The following is a 5,939-nucleotide window of genomic DNA, read 5'->3' as shown; positions in this document are numbered from 1 at the left end:
TGTGGAACTTTAGATACCTATTAAGGACGCGTAATTATTGAACTTTAGATGCCGGCCACTGGTAAAGTGTGGTATATGAGAATGAGAATAAGAATAAGAATTAGATGCCGACTACTGGGAAAGTGTGGTCGTAGATCAAGACTGTGGTATTTATTAGAATTATCGTTTCGTTCTGTTTTACTTTGTTCTGATCTGTTATAAAATCTGCTCTGTTCTGTTTTTAATTCTGAATTTTAAAATATAAAATTTTGGGTTGGATCTACTTTAGAAATTGTTTTACAAAATTATTATTATTTTGAGAAAAATCATTTATTAAAACACCCATTGTTTCCGGTTAAATAGTTAGTCAATTTGTACTTGCTGAGCTTTGTAGCTCACCCCTTTTAATATTTCAGGTTTGAAATTTGGAGCATATTAAGAATAAGGAATGAGAACTATGTGGAGATTTGTGCTTCTTAGTTTCGTACTATTTGAATTAGAATAAAGACTTTGTTTTAAGAGAATAAATTTGATTATCTATTTAGACAATTAATATTGAATATGTGGAGCTGCGTGTCTATTTTTATGATTTTGATTATTGAGTTGAACCGCTGCTTTGACCTTCGTTATATATCTTGAATTATCGAGTAAGAATCTCTTTTATTTAAGTTTTTGTATTTAGATTTAATAGTCTGCAAAGCTGGGCTGTTACAGTTGGTATCAAGAGCAGGTTATCCTTCGGAGTGTATTAGGTATGGGACTAGTACATTTCCTAGGATGCGATCATGTGGACTATCGTATAGGCCTTAAGAAATTATATTCGATTTAGATATTTGTTTGTGTGATTATTTGATATGCTTGATTTTTGTGCTTTTTGATTATTGACTATAAGTTTAGAAATTGTTTTGTGTGTTTAGAAAAGATGGACGGGGAGAACGGTAACAACCAGAACAACAACGAAAATCTGAACAAAATTGGCAATCAGGGCAACAATGATGAAGGAGAAAACGTCTTTGACCAGCTGGCTGAAATTTTAGCTGTACTTGTGAATCAGCAACCGAAGCCCAACATTGTCTCTCAGTTCAAGCGTTTGAACCCGCCAACTTTTGATGGAGCAACAGACCTGGCTGTCGTTGAGATGTGGATCCAAGAGATGGAAAAAGCTTTCAGACTTCTAGGGAGCAATGTGTAGCAGAAGGTGACCTTAGCTGTATACCAATTGCAAGGAAGCGCTTACGACTGGTGGCTCATGGAGAAAAGGAAGAATGAGACGACAAATGTTGAAGAAAATCCTGAACCGTATACATGGGCAAAAAGTTCAACAAGGCTTTAGAGGACAAGTACTTTCCGAGAACAGTTCGTCTACAGAAAGAGAGGGACTTCATTCGGCTTCAGCAAGGTGACAGAACCGTCATTGAATACGAAGCAAAATTTGCAAAGCTTGCGAAGTATGCGTCGATATTAGTAGCAGATGAGAGCAGTCGAGCACAAAGATTGGAAGAGGGACTTCGAAGTGACATCAGGAACTCTGTGGCATCTTTTGAACTTCAGACATACGAGGCTGTCCTCAACAAGGCGTTAGTGATCGAGAGAGGCTTTGTAATAACCCCAATTTTTGGAAAATTTTTGAAACCTTTATGAATAGTGTTTTTGCTGAATGAGAAAACTTTTCATGCCACACTATGTAGGGGTTCTGTTATGGATATTCTGAGATTTTATTAGTACTCTATATGGCATATAAGTGTATGTAAAGATCACCAGAATCCAATTCCGAACACTTTGATTTTTCCCGGAAATCCACTAGATACGGAAAAAATTGAGTATAAGGTAACATGATAAAAAGGATTTAAATTAAAGGAGTATAAGAGATGATCATAAAAGGAATTTAATATATTGAGAAAGGTTAAGGAAACCTAAGTAATAAGATCCCGGGTATGATCCCTCAAACGATAAACGAAAACGAAAGTTAAGCGAACCGTATAACAGATCAGCGGTCATTAGGCAAACAATTAGGAAGTTAATCAAAGAGATTAGAGGGGAGGATGTCATCCAACCAATGAGAAGAGGACAAAGAGGGAAAGATGACATCATAGCATGACATAAGCATGACATGGGAAGGAAGGAGATGTGGTTGAAGTAGAACCACACAAAGTTCAAGGTTAATAAGGTAATTAACCAAAACAAAACAAAAACAACCAACCAAAACAAATCAAAGCAAAACACAAAATCATTTCTTTCATTCAACCAAGAGTTGCTCTCAGCTTTTTCATTTTTAAGAAGCAAGAATTTCAAAATCCAAGATTCAAGCTTCCTAAATTGGTAAGATAATTCCCTAGTATTCCTTATGTATAGTTATGGCTATATTATGAGTTTAAGCCACCAATTCATTCTCTATCTTCTCCAAGAAATCAATGAAGAAGACAATGAATAGTGATTTCAAGGTTTTTAACTTGATTTTTCTTGCTTTTCCTTTAAGATCCAAGCATTCCTAAGACTCCTCAAGGCTTCTTAAGGCTTCCTAGCTACTCACACCACTTCAAGGAAGGTATATCATCTCCAAACCCTAGCTTTAATTTGTATATTAGGTTGATTTTGGTTGTTAGGGTAAAGAGTAGCTTGAAACTTGTTTGTTTAAGAGTTTGGGTTGAAATGGTGGTGATCGAATTGTTGAAATCTTAAGATTTGGTTGAAGAATGTAGTATAGTGTAAATTCAAGTTTTAGGATTAAGTAAATTGATTATAATGAGTTAATTTGGGGCTGTTGTAATGTAGTTTGGATGGAGTTTTGATTGGGTTGTGAATTGGGGTTGAATTGTGGTTGTTTTGAATTGGTTTAAATTTGGGAAATCGCGTAAACATAGCCGTCGTAATGTTCGATTTACTTTAGACTGCTTTTGTTCATAACATTAGGACCCGAGAACCCCCTGCTAGATTTTGACCATTGCCATGTTTAGATAGTGCATGTTATGAGCTTCGTTTTGATATGTAGTTCGTTTGATTCCGATGCACGGTTTAGGAGAAACGACCGTTTTAAGTAACGGCATTTCGCGAACGAAACTTTTCCCTCGCCTTACTTTGAAACCTAGGTTAAAGACCTTAAAGGACTAATTGATGTATGAAACAATTATGGTAAGTGTGTTAGGCAGTTGGTAAGACACTCGCGAAAGAATCGCCTTAAAACTCGTAATGGTTAATTTATTAAAAATGGTGGAGCCGAGGGTACTCGAGTGACTTAAGAGAATTAGTAAGCGCAAAGCGAGCGTTAGAGTCTAAGTTGGTTAATGTATAGATTTACAAGTGACTTTGGTTTAATTCCAACTTACTTGTTGTTTATAGGTTACCAGACTCGTCCCGAGCCATTTGTAACCCCCAGTCGCTCAGGCAAGTTTTCTACCCGTTATACTGTTGTTGTGATGTATACACTTGTATATGCATTATCTTGTAATAGATGCATGATGGTTATATTAGCAAATTCTTGCGATATATTGTAGCATGTGATATGGTACATATGGATGCCTGTTTCATATTCTTGCCATATATATCTGTTGGTTCAGTTGATAATACCTATGCTAGAGAATAGCGGTAATTTGCATATACCCTTAGTATAGGGACCCAAAGGTGAAAACATTTTCTAAAACCGGGAGTCGAGGATCCCGAGTAGATTTTGTATATATATATATATATTTATATATATATGGTTATAGTTTTCAAAACTATTAATCGAATAAGGTTTATACGATAACTTTATTTTATTAATGAATATTATTTTGAATATTCATTCGAGGACTTATGACTCCTTTATATTATTTATTGAATATTACTTGGATATTCATTTGAGGATGTATGACTCCTTTATTTTATTTATTGAATATTATTTCAAATATTCATTCGAGGGCTTATGACTCGGCTTATTTATTTATTGAATATTATTTCGAATATTCATTCGAGGGCTTATGACTCGGCTTATTTATTTATTGAATATTATTTCGAATATTCATTCGAGGGCTTATGACTCGGCTTATTTATTTATTGAATATTATTTCGAATATTCATTCGAGGGCTTATGACTCAGCTTATTTATTTATTGAATATTATTTCGAATATTCATTCGAGGGCTTATGACCCAGCTTATTTATTTATTGAATATTATTTCGAATATTCATTCGAGGGCTTATGACTCAGCTTATTTTATTTATTGAATATTATTTGAATATTCATTTGAGGATCTATGACTCCGATTATTTGCTGAGATATATTCTTTATTTTATTAAAGAATAAGGTGTCGATAATCAAACTCACTTTTGATTATTCAAATAAAGATAGTACTTTCGTATAGGTATATCTTTGGTTATTTAATATTCATTTCAAGTATAAGTTTTAAAACTTCTACTTCAATTATTTTTATAAAGATTATTCTTTATGGGAATATCATTTAAATAATAATATTTAGATATTTTCTAATATATTGGGACTGATTTATTTTGTTAAATCAGCATCACTCCAAACATTCTTAAAAATGTTTTGTGAGTCTTCAAAATGATTTTTAAAAGTTAGAGCGGATCCCAAAACTCATTTTTATATTTAAGATCCTCCTTTCGAAGGGGATTTAAATACTCGCTCAAAACCTGAGGGATCCGGCTCTGTGGTGTGTTTTATATTCGCAAAAAGGTTGCTGTTTTGATAAATGAATTGATTACTTACCCAACACTCGGGAAGTAAAATTCTTGGAACAAGTTAATCCATTAACAGGCATCGCCTGGGAAATATCGATGAGTTCTCCTTTCCAACTAGATACGACTTCTTGGTGGAGCCGTATCAACAAGTTTCTACTTGGGGAAAGGGGGAACGAGCTTTACGTTTCAGAGTCATGGATTTCATCTGAACTAGGAGTGGCGTAAGTGGTCGAGTGGCGCCGGCCCAGCCTTATTATATTGGCCCAAATGGCCTGGAAGTTCCGCTAAGGCGGTCCATTCCTTAGGAGTTCAGTTTTCGGTTGACAAGTAAATCCGACAGGTTCTCCTCTACATGTAGAAAATGGTGGGGTTGCACTACTACGACTGATCATCGTCAGTGGTCTTCCTGGTGCGGCAAACTCCCGTAATGAGTTCATCATCCAATTGGATATTTCTGCAACACTACCCAGAGCACTTCGATAGAAAGGCTACGGTTGGGCGATTGTTGAGTGTTGGCAGGGTCAAGTTTTCAAAATAATGTTTGCATCAAATGAAGTATCTCGTAACTTCATTTTATTTTGATGATATTTTAAAAGATTTAATCTATTCAAATCTGGTCTTGTAGTCTCATCTATGTGATGAACTTTTGAAACTATTTATAACTTGAACGGTGGTAGTTCAAGTAGTATTTGGAAAAGATATAAGTATATTGGAGTATCTTGTAACTTCACCTTTTAAACTTATATTTAGTTAATGGTTGTCTTATGAATGACAAAGACTTTCAGAAAAACGTTGAGACAAGGTTAGATATATGAGATCACCTTGCAACGATATTTTTTTATACAGTTATAAACTGGAACTTTGTGTATATTATACATGGAAGAGGACTTCCAAGATTTTGAAAAGTATATATGTATATATACTGAATATTTTGCGACTTCATCGCATTAAAATATCAAACTTGGTTCATTTCTTTTGACCAAGACTTTCATGAGTACTATGAAAAGGCTCATATATTGTTAATCATTATAAATATTATTTTGGTGGGCTTGCTGCTCACCCTTGCTTTCTTCTTTCATCACACAACATCAGATAGACAAGACGAACATGACCAAGCTCCCAATTCGCGAGCGGATAGGAAACGTTCCGTAGCTTCCTATAGGCATTGATGTCGCTGTAGCTGAGGTAGGAACTACCAATAGGCTAGGCTTCAACTTTTGATGTACCAGATTTATGTATATTTATGAATTGTAATAATGGCAAAGAAAATGTAAATTTATTCAGAAA

Source organism: Apium graveolens, unplaced genomic scaffold (assembly GCF_009905375.1).
Source record: "Apium graveolens cultivar Ventura unplaced genomic scaffold, ASM990537v1 ctg1968, whole genome shotgun sequence".
NCBI classification, from domain to species: Eukaryota; Viridiplantae; Streptophyta; class Magnoliopsida; order Apiales; family Apiaceae; genus Apium; species Apium graveolens.
The sequence above is the reverse complement of the archived record's forward strand: the minus strand, read 5'-3'. Positions refer to the sequence as shown.